This window comes from Chelon labrosus (genome assembly GCF_963514085.1).
Source record: "Chelon labrosus genome assembly, chromosome: 9".
NCBI classification, from domain to species: Eukaryota; Metazoa; Chordata; class Actinopteri; order Mugiliformes; family Mugilidae; genus Chelon; species Chelon labrosus.
Window position 1 is genome coordinate 6827540 of NC_140359.1, and position 13898 is coordinate 6841437.

Genomic DNA, 13898 nt, shown 5'->3' on the forward strand with positions numbered 1-13898 from the left:
CGAGCTAACGTTAGGAGCTAGCCAACGAGCTAACGTTACGATTATGTTACTAACGTTACGCGCTATCCTGAAATGTAAACAGCATGAAACGGGAGGTTAGCTAGCGCCCCAGTACAAAAGCCAACATTTCCCCTTCGGCCGACGTCGCTGACAATACAAACCTTTACACTGCAGTAAACACAGCGAATAATCTCATTCTGAATGTCATTCAGATATTAACGTGAGATTGAGGCCTTGTAAAAAGGCACAATGCAACTTGCAGACGGCCATCTCGGCTAGCGGGCAAGAGCAAAATATAAGATATCTTAGCGGCGGATTCTGCAGCAGGACATGTTCCGCGGCCTAGTTCTCAGCCTTCAGCATGGGCGAGGAGCCTCAGCCCGCTCAGACGTATCCCTACAAGCGGTCCCCACCTCGCTGACTTCCTCCCTCCATCAGCCGCCCTCCCACGTAACGATACAGCCTGTGGTGCGGTGAAGACAAGGCCGCTAGAGCGGAGTAGCTAGGCCTCGGCTTCCCCCCCTCCATACCCCCCACCCGCCTCCGCGATCACCATCCCTCCGTACCCCACTCTCCCTTCTACCTCTCGCGGTTCCCCGGAAAGCCAGAGCTGGTCCGGTTCTGGTTTGCCGAGGGGGGAGCTCGGCTAAAAGCGGGTCGCGGAAAAAATCTCTCATCTCCCCATCCGGCTTCCGCTCATACTCACCGGAATTCCGTGTCGAGCCGCCGAGGAGAAGGTGCCAAAACCGTGCGAAACGAAGACAACAACAAGCCTAAAAATGCAGCCAGAGACCAGGGGCTCTAGAGCCGACGCCATCTTTGAGTGAAACAGGAGCACGGCTGGTGGGGGAGGGGGGAACAGCGAACCGTCAGGCAAGGCCAAGGGACCGTCTGCATGGTGCGAGGCGAAGATCCAGGGGAAGAAAAATTCACTGCAAGGCGCGGGGGCGGCGGCGGCGTGCTGTTGCTATGAGAGGGGTGTGGATATTGCTTGAGCACATGAAATGGAAGAAAGGGACAGATGGTGGTGGTGGTGTTGGAGGGAGGAGGCAAAAAAATAAAAAGAGAGGATAGGTGTTCACGCATTCTCCGCTGTACTACAGCTCGGAGGAGATTCAAGGGAGCGTCTGCATTTTGCCCAGGAGTTGTAAAAAAAAAAAAAAAATCAAAGCCAATGAGCGTGCCTTAACGTTAGAGGGTATTTAAAGATCAAAGTGAGACACCCCTCCACACTGCAGTCTATTGTAGATGCTGTGTATTTCTTAAGCTGGAGATGGAAAGCGAGCCGCCACACACTCACTCCCAAGAGATGATCAGATGTTGCAGTGTAGCTATCTGGAGTATTACAATCCACGATAAAGCATGTTATTATCTGCCTGTGCAGAGTACTCTAATGATGCATTGCTCATCAGGCTGCGAAACTGAGATTTATCTTTCCACCAAAGGAAATGATTACATAAACTGTCTGCAGCCGAACCACTTTGTTACATCTCATTAAATGACAGCCCAGTCTAACACCTTTTCCCTCATAATTTATGTTTAGAGAAAGGAGGCAGCTCTCAGTGCCACATCAATTACAGCATCCAGTGACAGACGGAAGCAGCATAATGTAAAGGTATCACTGTCAGTGTACATGAATCTGCACTGGGCTCGATTCAAGTTTAATCTGCTGTGATTATGCACACTTTATGGACACTCCGATCCCTAATGTGTTTGTGGAAAATTAAAATCTACAAAAGTGAGAGACTATTATTGATGGATAAAGTCACGCATGTCAGAGTTTAATTCATAAATCTGTCGTGCTGAAGACTGAGTTTAATTTTAGAAAAACAATCAATAGGGGAAAACGGATTTCGTGATCATTTTGATACAGGGGCATTTATGTTGGAAATCTGGCAGCAATCTTACTTTTCTATTACAGGCTAAGGCTGAAAGCTCCCTGGGTGGAAATTAAATTATCTGCAGCATTGTGTAAAATGATACGGCAGTCCTCAGAGGCTGATTATAGAGTGTCTTATAGGGAGCAATTAGTCCTGATGTTTTCCCATGTTAGAGGTGTCTTATGAGAGGGTGAACTGCTGTCAGCGTGGCGGTGATCAAATAAAACCGGTAAGGTCACACTTTACTCGCTGTTGATCTTGCACTTCTTCAGGGAGAGATAAATCACATTCCAACGACAGGGCACTAATTATAATTAACGGTAGTGTTATTACACAGATAAATAGTGTGGAGTGTTAACATGAACGGCTATTAGTACGCCTCCTGAGGACTCATATTACATTAGTGTGTACAGTAGGCCGGCTAACACATGGACAATACTCTGGAGAAGCTTGCACCACATCTATCGTTCCCGACCATGAATAAATAATGTTGTGTACCAGGATCCACAGCAGAGGCCATGTTCACCAATGCACAACAACCCAAAACAAACTAGCCAGGGTGAAGAGCCAGAGCAGACGAGCAGGGAGCCGTTTCAGTGTTATTTTGATAAGAGCCTATTGATTTTCAGTCAGATAAAAGGAGACAGAGCACAACCTGAAGAACTTTTTTCTATTAGAACTGCTTTTTCTTGTGAGTGAGGACTTGGGTGTAAACAATCGCAATTACAATTTATGCACATTTTTTATTGGATTACTTACAAATGTTACAAATAATTATGGCTTAACTCCATAAGACAATATAGTGTACATTTTAAAGTAGGTCTATGTGTTTCTAAAAGTTCCTTGTATAGTAAGTTGACAGCCAATAACTCTCTTTACTGACTCAACATTAAAATGAGCAGTCAGAGATTTTGGAAACTTCCCATTCACTTTCTTGAAATCAAGCCACAGCTAACAACTTGTTAGCTTAGCTTAAAGTCCGGTGGCAGGGGGAAACAAATTGGGAGCAGCTAACATATTAGTGTTTGTGCAGGAGTGCAAACATTACTTTACAGGCGTCTATACAGGAGCAGTGCCTCCCTAAAGTATTTTTTATTACTTTAGGGTTGCCAAGCGAGCCGCAGGGACATGACAAAGTCACTGCTGCCTACCTATTAATAGTCATACCTTGGCCGTAAGAGAGGCATAACACACTGAAGATTTTATTTTATAACATGTTTTTAGTACTTTAACGAGAGCCGGTCTTCCCATACTATAATGATCTAATCCAGCTAATGTTCTATTCAAGCAAACATTTCATTTTAAGGTAAGTTTTGAGACATTATCTGAAAGAAGGAGGGAAGACGTTTGCTGATCTAAGCTCTTCAGGTAAAGAGTAACGCTTCCTTTCTTGACAACAAACAAGTGTATTTTTGAAAATGTGGAACTACGTCTCGAGTTTCTTTTCCTCAGGTGATAATCTCTTAACTCTACCAAAGACAAAACTAAACTGTGACAGGTACTTTTCATTTTATTTTTTTCCTTTCAATGTCTTAAATTTGTAAAACTGCTACACTGCATGTACAGAAATCTGTTAGGTTTCTTTTTTAAAACATCGGTTTCCAAAATATGAGCAGTTTCTGATCATGTCTATTGTCATTGAGCAATAAATGTTGCCTCTGTCTGCAAATGGGAGTCATATTAAGTGACCCGTGGCTTGTTTTTCTATCTTTTATGTTGAAAAGGAGACGAGTAATCCTTGGCTTCCTTTCATCCCCTTAATCCCTCCTTTTTTTTTAATTTCCATTCTCCAAGCATCCACCTGCTAGGAGCTCCGAGCCTCCAGCAAGAAGCACCAGTTTCCACCTGCCCCCAGCAACCCTCCCCTCTCGAACACACAGGAACACACACACACACACACACACACACACACACACACATCCCTTCCACCTGATGCACAGCAGCACCTCCCGCTCTCCGGGCCCACTGGCTCTGGCTCTGTTCCACTTCTTCCTGCCTCTGGTTCAGAGGCTGGACTTTTGCCAAGCCAAATAAACCTACAGCATTGCTATAGTTTTTTTAAAAAAAAACCTATTGCATGCTACAATTATAGCGCTTGTTTTATTGCTTCTGCTGTAGTTTCAATACCAGATTTTAAATTGTGAGGTGGCCATGCAGGCTATAAATACTCTTTGCTGTTTTTATTCAAATTATTTTTTTCTGTGGTTACATGTCAGGTTCCCTGTTGTTAAATGTACTTAAAATAGGGTCTGATTGATTGCCTGTTTAGATTCGCTAGATGAGGATGTTTACACACTGAGTCCAGCTGAGGTGACGTTTTCCAAGTAAACAAGGCCACTTGACACATGACTAATTTAACATTAACCCACAATGAATGCTTGGCAGCTTGGACTTTTACAATACAAAGGAAAAAGTCAGGTTTATAGATGAGATCTGTAGAAATGGACGTTATCAAATTACTTTTTCAATGCAAAGTAAGGAACTATGGGCGTGGAGTGCAGCTGTAAGAAAGCAGCAGTCAGTCTGTGCCACCACCCGTGCAGACCACATTTATGAGTTCCTGTTTTTTTGGGTGAAGACTGGAGTGCTGCGCTCAGATAACCAAGCAGTGTCCAGGACTACTTTTTTGTCCGTGTGAAACTAGCAAAAGCTTCCTGCTGTGGCTGGCTGGTTGCCAAGTCCCCAGACCCAAATTCAAGTACCCCACCCCCCCACCTAAAGTCCAACTCCAAAACCCTCCCATCCTGAAAAGAACTGAAACATACAACGGAAATTTCCAGGGCCTATACGCCCAAGAGCGTGCCCCCACCCGTCCACTAACCACCACCACCACCACCACCACCTCCAAAACCCCTCCTCTTTCCTCCCTCCCTCCCTGTGGCCCCTGCCTTGAATCCGAAGGGACAGAGAGCAGCTGGAAGGTGAAGTGCAGTTTGTGGGCGCTGAGCTGGAAGTCAACCCAGACACCTCTTGCACTTCTCCTGTCTGAAATCACCCCAGAATCTCCTTCACTTGAACTGAGAAGTGCTTAAGAGTGCTGCAGAGTACACTTGTACACTGCTGCAGGGAGGGAAATTACTTTGTTTGACAAATCAATTGTCCTGCTGTGGTTAACAGTCGTTTCAAGTGTATGCAAATCTGAAGCAGATTAAACATCGACAAAGTGCTCTGACTTTATCATTGCTGAGTACAACAGAGAAGGAACCAGTAAGGAAATAAATAGAGCTAAAGAAGAAACGCCCTTGACACACCTATCTCTTACTTTTAGATGCAGGGGCCCTTTTCTGACATGCAGTGTGTAACTTCATTAAACGTGTACAGATAATCAACTTGAATGATAAAAAAATACCTTTAGAGCAGTTTAAAGTTCATTCCATTTAAGTTACACACTACCTGAAAGTAGCCATAGCCGTTTCTGCCTCATTCATTTTATTCTGAGATGTAATATAGATGACAAAAATCCCAAATGAACTGCTTAAAATAAGTATATTATTGTTATACAACAATGTATCCTTCAGGTGCCCACACTTTTTTGGCTTGTCAGTTACTTTTACAGTGACCAAGTCAAGATCAGCATATTGGGCACATCTGATGTAGCCTATAGACTGGATAAAGATATTACTGTCGGCCCAATTCAAGTTTTGCATTGAGGAGGAATTTTTCATAGTTGCTAATGTTAGCTGTCTTGCCTCCATGCTCTCTATAGACTCTATTATTACAAAGCTTTCAAACTTTTGCAAAGAGAAGGGACCTTCACATTGATATTGTTTGTCCAACCAAGCAACAGTTACATATGAAGTCAGGACTTGGCTAAAGGCTCACTTAAGGTACTGTGGGACATAGACGGCGTAATCTACGCACGTAGCCATTTATACCTGTGCGCTCATCAGTCTGTCTCGCTCTGTAACAACGCCACCCAAACGCTAGTCAGAGCTGTGTCTTTTTTGCCAGTCAAGTTCATTTTTGTTTCTACTTCCTGCTTCATTTTCCACTTCCTGCTTCACTTTCAACAATGTCGACTGAAAACAAATTTTGCCAAAGACGAGTCATACAAATGTTTGTATCTCGGAACCTCCTCAGTTAACCTTTCCTCGATGAGCTCCATCTTTATTAATCCAAAACAGTCAATTCGAAAACTGCGGAGATGGAGAAGCAGCTGGACATACTAAAGCGGAAATGTGCTACTACCAAGCGGACCAATTGCAGCTCTTGCGCCCTGCATGGGCGTGACACGTAGTTACATTTCTGGGGAGGTGCAAGTCAGCTAGGACGCTAGGATCTGCGTAGGCTCTGCGTATGCTCTGCACTAGCTACGACATCAAGTTGGTGCAGAAGCCAAAACCGCCTGTAAGTGTAGGACAGCTCTAAGTAGTCAGTTTGCTTAGCTTAAATACTGGAAACAACTTGCACAGCCCCATCTAAAGGAAAAAAGACAGTGAAGCAGAAACCAAGGAGAACACATACATTCAAAATAGTGCATTCAATACAACGTGCAGGAAACGGTGAAGATGTCCACCCTTGTTAAACTACATCAAAGTACTTTTTCTTAGGAGAGAAGAAGTTCATCATGACTAAACAACTGCACCACATAGTTTTGTTTTTTTTTGCTTTCACACAACAAACAGCAACTATATCACATGCTGCCTTGTTTGGCTGTTGGGTTTCCAGACCTCCCACATTACAGGCTGCTTCCCAAGTCCAAACCTCAAAGTCTCTGAGTATCGCAGCTCTTCAGTGTTTGCAGAGCAGGATGCACCACAGACAACAATACAGGATCCAGGACTCTCCCTCACACACACATTCCTGTGGGCCTTGTGGTGGTGGAGTGGTGGTGGGGACTAACCTCTGGAGCTCAGCAGGCTTTGTCTACTTCTCCCCCAACTCTGTGCTACCCCCACTTTTTTTTTCATTTACTTACACAAGTAACAAGACTTTCTCACACCAGACCACGGAGACCTCTTCATCAATTCCATTAAGAGTCAGGGACAAGATTTATGTCAGAAAGGATATGTTGGTTAATGGGCGAGTGAACGCAAATGATGTGTGATTCCTTGATTTAATCAATGCAATATATATTAAAAGCCACCCACTCCACAGTCATTTATATTAATGATGCCACTTTAAGATTACTGCAGGATAATGGGAGCAAAAAGTGTACGTTCCCATGAATGATGGGCCTCCACGGTCGCTCTAAATTGCATTACAGAGGCAGTAATGATCTGTGTTGTTATTATGGAAACTGTGGTGAATCAGTTATTCATTCAATACAGTCCCTAATTGAATAATTAGATTCTTGTCTGTGTAAAGATATGCATGTTTGTCTCCCCCCTGTGCTAGCAGTGGGCAACAGATGGAGCATGTTATGTAACCATATTGATGTAAATGACAGTCACAGATTATCCCGAGAAACGTGTAATAAAGTGACACACATATCATGCTGAACGTGATAAATACCTTCAGTCCTTCTGGATAACAGTATCTGGTCCATGTGACAATGACAGAGGGCTGGCTCTGTTCTTCATACGGAGAAAGACAACAGAAACTGCAGCAGAGAGCGATGATCATATCACACCTCATCCATCCAGGTTTTCCACAAACACATTTCCTGCCTGGAAACAGTATCTACTAGGAGGAAACGCTGGGGGAACTCACGTCAAAACCATTTACATTAACATTATTATTTTAACCAGTTTTAGGTTTTATTTAATTTTTTTTACCGTGTGCAATTTGTAATACGACAGTGTCATATGAACATTTTAAAGTCTAAAAATCTGAGTGCACTGCGCAGAATGTACATTGAATGCATGCATACTTACTTACTTTGTTGTAATTGAGATTATGATGGCAAAGAACTAATATTCTGTTTGATATGTATATTGGGACTCCAATGTAATCTCTGAAAAGTAAATAAAAAAACAATTATATAAAAAAAAAAAAAAGAATGCATGCCTACTTACATACAGATATTTCAAGTGGGCTGATCGGTCCATCATTTTGGTTCAGTTTGAAATTTCATGGTACCTTGCTGACACAAATCCTTCTGACTTTTCCTCTAGTGTCTCTTATGTAACTGATATTTATTTATGGCTTGTCATGAAAATATGTTTGAATTCAGGATAAGCTCATTAACTGAGATGGACGAACCTTCTGTAACGTCACCCATAGGAGCAGTGTTGAGGCAAAGAGTAGGTGGCCCGTGTGAGCGCCCAACTCCGACTAACTAATTAAAAAACGGACAAATAGGTGGCGGTCTGTGGACAACAGCTAGCAAACTGAGACAGCACCCAGACGTACCTCAAAGCAGCCCCATCCAAGTTCAAGCCTCGGTATAATTTAACACGAGCTGTCATGTTTGGGAAAATTAGCTTTACAGTCCAAAACAGTTTTTTGTACCAGGCTGCAAATCTGTTTATTTCTGCTGTAAATGTATCCATTTTAACATGGAGGTCAATGGCGATTGACTCGCTTTCGGAGCCACCCTCGAGTGGCCGTTTGAGGAACTGCACGTCCACATTGGCCTCCTTGGACTGATTATACCTTCGTTAATATCTTTTATCTTGTGCCGTCATCATTTCAAAATGAGAAATAAAGACAAAATTAAAGACAGTCTTGTCAGGTAATTAGCAAATGTTAGCTTGCCGACATCAACATTTTCTGGATGTGTTTTGTAAAAGTATAATATGATTGGATCTTTCATGCAAGAGACTAAACTGAATTAGCATTTACACTAACTAGATCTTTTTGCTGAGGAGCCCCAGGCAGAAAACACTGTCACCTCAGCCACGCTACACAGTATGCTTCTTCCTCTTTAAATCTTGGCAAAAAAAAATTAAAAATATGGAAGCCAAAGAAACAATTGTGATGTATTTGCCTAGTTTTCTACTCAACTTAATGTAACTTATTCAAATTATTATCCTTCCTATTTTTCCTGCACATGTTGTATGAACTTTGGACCTCGGATTACTATTGCATTAACTGTAACATTAATCATTACTGGTTAATGTCGCTTTTTCTAGAAACAAAAGTTGGGTGCAACTTCAACTCTTGACCATCATAACAGGATCAAGTCACAGCCAGTCCACATTTAGGCCTCTACAGAGCACCAGTGCCACTGACCTTCCTTCTTTGAGGTCACCAGTCCGAGCTACTCAACTTAACCCCACCACGGCAGACAGTGCTGCCAGGCCCCCGAGGCTGCGAGTCCTTCCCTGACCCACAGAATCACAACACAACATCCCCTTTTACTGCAGCGGAGGCCTGGAAGTCATCACCGATGCTGGCTACACACAGGGAGCTCTGAGGTCATCAATAATGACTCCATTTACTTAACACCGACCCAAACACCTGCTCATTCATCACGGCTGACACATGTCAGCCTGGCCCATTTCTCACCGAGGACCCAGGCAGCTAGTGCAGATCTTGATCGGGTCACCTCCGGGACTGGGAGGGCTTTGGAGAGTAGATTAATGCACAGAAAACACACAGAGCTGAGTGCAAATGACTACAGAGTCATGCTTGTACCATGACTGGCTTTTTATTGCAAAACGATGGACGGTGCCAAAGCGTATGCATGGACGTTAGAAATTCAAAAACATTGGCTGTACTGATTGTGGTTGCACTCTGGCAGGCAATTTGTGCAGTGATTATTTAAACATTTTAAGATCCTGTCCCATAAAGACACCAGTGTGTGCTACAGAGTGTGTACATATTCCCTTAGTTATTAGCTTTTCTGGTATTTTGTAAAAACATTTTTTGAGAATGCTGGTCTCTCTACTAAACACTGTACCTTATATATAACGTGAGGGAAACCTAGAGTAAATGAGTGAAGGAACATGACAAATACAGGTGCTTCCCCACAAGACATGAGGGCACTGAAGGGTATAATGAGTATGAAAATGATGTGAATACTATGCCACAGGCTTCACCAGCATGACCCCAGACTAATAGCCTTTTCCACTAACGTGTTGCCATTGTGATCTGCTTTGAGAAAAGTTCCCAAAACATTTTCACCCCTCTCAGAAGGTGCTCATAAAAACGAGCAACAAGTATTTTAAGAGATTTTGAATGTGTCGCCGCAATTCAAACCAATCCTCGCAATACCTCGGCACACTGGAGTTAGGAATTTCATATGTGGTCCTCAGAGCATAGTTAAAGAATTAATAATCCCCTCCGATCATTTCGGTTAACAGTTTTCTCAAGGACTATTTCTTTGGTACAAAGTAATTTCAGCTGTGAGTGCTCAGGGAGACGCTAACAAAATATTGCACCAGAAGATCTGCACCAAGTTAAACGCAGAGCACAGCGTGCTAATATGTTTGCCGTGCTACAGTATGTATATATGTGTATGTCTAAGGTTCCAATGTACACAATCTAAGTTTATGTCTTATTACAGTGCTTAGACTCTAAGACTCTACTGAGTGAGATGCTAATTCCAGCCAACATGTAACTATGTTTGCCATTTTAGTTCATGTATTCTCATGCTGATGTTTGCTTATTAGAGCTAAACACGTACAACTCATGTTCTTTCAGGGTTCATATCTTGTGTTTACCATGTTATCCTATTTACATTTTAATACGCTGAGCAGAATGCTAATTTTATGCATGCAAAAAGGTCTACGTTTACCATGTTACTGTAGTCACCATAGCTTACATTAACATTAAATGAGAGTTAAATACGTAGTTGTACAAACATTTGGTGAAAATTACTAGTAGTCGTGCAAAAAAGAAAAAGAAACTATTTCTTTTAGTATATCAACAATATGCTCAAAACCCCATCAGGGGAACAGAAACCAGTATTCAGGGTTCATCCTCTGAGTACCCTGAATGTCCATCAACAACTTTTTAGCAAAGCATCCAACTAGTTGTGGTTAGATTTTTTTTCCTTGTGGCTAAAAGTCTCTCTGCCAGTATGTGTAGGATGCAAAAGAAAATATACTGCTAAACCTCTGAGGCCACAGTTTGAGAAGTACAATAGCAGCCGTCGGTGCCCTCCAGGCTGATGCTCACAGAGCTGAACCCAGAGTCAACCCAGATATCTTCAGGGGACGGCTGTGATAAAAGTTGCCCTGGCAGACTGCCTTTCTCCTCTGGAGAAGTGATGCTGACGATCTTGGCTCAGCCCTGCTGCTGCAGAGATGGACATGCCTGAGATGGACAAGATTTTGATGCCATTGTGTATTTATGGTGTATGTCTGCAGTGTGGTGCTTTGCCTTTTTTATTTTCTGTTACACACGGAGGCAGGAGTGGATTGATTGACACATTTTCCGCCGTCCGATGCACAGGGTGGAGGCAAACACCATCAGTCCATGAGGGCAAAGAGACGAAAAAGGGATAACTCACATCCACACCTGGAGGGCCTGCGTGTTTCTGGTACGTGGTGAGAATCTGAGATTCAGCAGAGTCGTTGTTTATTTGACTGTACCAACTTGCCATTATGTTTCAGCATGTCTCTGTTGATATTAACAGGATAATATTAAAATGAATGTTTATCTTGCTATGCTATGAGGCTTGCCCAGAAAGAAAGCTTTTCATTCATTCACATTAATCATCTTCTTTAAGACATTTAATTAATTCCAAGTGTCTTAGGACACGGACAGAAGACATTTATCAAGTAGATTACAGTATTATTTGCATAAAGAGTTAACATTCAAGCGAACATTCATTGAACACCCAGTTTCCCCAACTGGGGCAGCCGAGTTCAGACATGTCCAGATATTTGGAGGATTTGCGCAGGTATATCATGGTGCAGCTCTCTGTGGCCTCTGTAACACACACTCTCTAAATACTGACAGTATCACTTACCTCTGGTCCTTTATCCCTCTTTTTAAAAACATAATTAATCTCTGTCCAGTAAATACATTTGCTTCAATACACATGTAATTTTAATAAACAAAAGAGGCTGTGGTTCAGATTATTGAAAATCTCACTCGTATGTCAGAGAAACCTCCTTTTGTATAAACCTGGAACCCGCTGTACATTAGTCACAGCACAACTCAACTGCTGATGTTTGGGGAGGAGGTTTGGGTGTGTGGAGTTAATAGAGGATAAGACAGTGTGGGGGCGTCAGCCTGTAGTAGAGAAAAGTAGTGTAAAGTCCTACTCCACAATACCTGCAAACACACTTCCACGTGTGAAACTGAAACGTGAAGAGTTTTCCTTGAACGAGACAAAAAGGGAAAGTACTGAATATTAAACTGAGGAAACGTCTGACCCGAATGTTAACGCATGCTCAGGCAAAAGAGTAAAATTAGAGTGCTCAGGTTCTGCTCCACAGTTGAGAAAAGTTCATTCAAAATCACTGCGGACAAAAGCGTCAGTGCTTCAGCGAATGTAAAACAACTAAACTCTTCTCTGGAATCAGAAAAAAAAGGACAAAAATGTAAGAAAGTGTAATGAATGTTTTAGTTATCCCCTTTTATCCTTGTTCATTCAAATAAGCAGACGTCTTGTGTCTCCTCAGGGAGTGAAGGTTGGACAGGTAGAGCAGCTCTTCGTCGGCCCCGGGTCTTCCCGGAGGCGTCTTTCAAAAATCTATTTTAATAAGTTAAAGTACTTTCTCGGTGCTGAACTTTTTCTGCGTAGGAGCTCACGGTTAGCTCAGACAAGTCTGCAGTGACAGCAAGTCAGAAAAGGGAACCGGTTGCCTTCTTCAGTATGCATGGTTGTGGTACAAACACTTTGGTCTATATGTATTTTTTTATTTCTTTTTTTTGCTGTTAATCAAACCACGTTCGAGTGACAGATTTATTAACTATATAACGGATTATTAAATTGTGAAGGAATATCCTGCATCTGTCCATGAAACAGCTTTCAGATCAAATGTCCGGTCACTTTGAGCCTCTGAATATAGACACATAGACATTTCCTCCAATTTGGATGCAAACACCCTCAAATTAAAGTCAGTCTTCAAACATAAGTGGATCTAAGCGGACAAGGAATGATATTAAATGCTAGACGTAGTGTAGCATTTTTAATGAAGCAGGCTCTTTTGAAGTTAACTGTGAATTCATTCAAAGCTCTTTTCAGCTCCAGAAAGCCTGCTCATTAGATCTTTAAAGTAAATATACTAGAGGTTGAAACCTAAAGCTCCCCATGCTAGTGCAAACAATGGTTCATTCTCAATGAAAATGCTTCATGACTGAAACTATAATGGCAACCTTGACTATTAGGCTAAAGCCAAAAGCAGGGAATTTAAATTGAGTTTACTTTGCTAATAATTGAGAAAAGTTAATTTAGTTTTCCTCCCCTGGCAAAACCCTACCTGCATATTAACTAATTGTTTGAAAACAGTTTGAATGGTTCCAATGCAGTAATAGCATTATATTAGTGTGCATCTGCTCCATATTACATGACAAAGAGTTGTTCCTCGGCGAACTACAGAGGATCTTAAAGTTTTTGTGTGCCTTGTTGTCTGTGGTTGGTGTGCTGCGTGCAGAGGCAGCTGTCTGAAGCAGGTTTGAGCCAGCCACAGCTGCAGCATGCAGACACACTGGGCCAGAAAACCAAACCGAGTAGCTGGAGGGTCTCTTGTTGTTGTCCTGCCTTTGTTTTGTTACCCTCCTCCCGCTGTCTTTAGCTCCGTAGGAGAGCTGTGCGGGGCTCAGAGATCGTGCTTCTGAGCATCAATAATAGAGGGGCTCAAAGCACCAGGCGCAGAAAGGGCCGAGGCAGCGGGACAACTTAATGCCATTCAGCTACTAATTAACTAATTGAAAGACGAAAGTCTCTAAATCTGGAAGTACAAATAACTGATTATGCCTCTTTGTGCCTGTACAGAAAGTGCTCATCCGTTTTAAAATGAGGCGTAAAATCAAGTGTACAGTGAGTGCGGAATCTCGTGGCTCAGCCGTGTATTTGTCAATGAGCTCAGTGCTCTGTTATTACTGACAGCAACAAGAGCCCATAAAGACCTGATTTAGTGTTCGCTCTAATTCTTTTTGTGTGTGGAGGAGTTGTAGGTTGTGAGTGGAGCCCATGAGGTCAATCACATGAAGCCGTGAAGTGAGATGTAACCCACA

General features: G+C 42.5%; 1 protein-coding gene across 2 annotated transcripts in view; it reads right to left on the minus strand.

Annotated features, from left to right (window-relative positions):
- The window catches only part of kat6a (K(lysine) acetyltransferase 6A), a 30180-nt gene extending 29194 nt beyond the window's left edge, over positions 1-986 (minus strand). Inside the window, exon 1 of one of the 2 annotated variants that reach the window (XM_084551471.1) lies at positions 707-986. The gene's annotated coding sequence lies outside the window, so the exon portion shown is untranslated. Of the gene's footprint in view, positions 1-413; positions 427-706 lie in introns of those variants that run through there. The other variant, XM_084551472.1, reaches the window with a different exon arrangement.
- Positions 987-13898: the final 12912 nt, after the last annotated feature.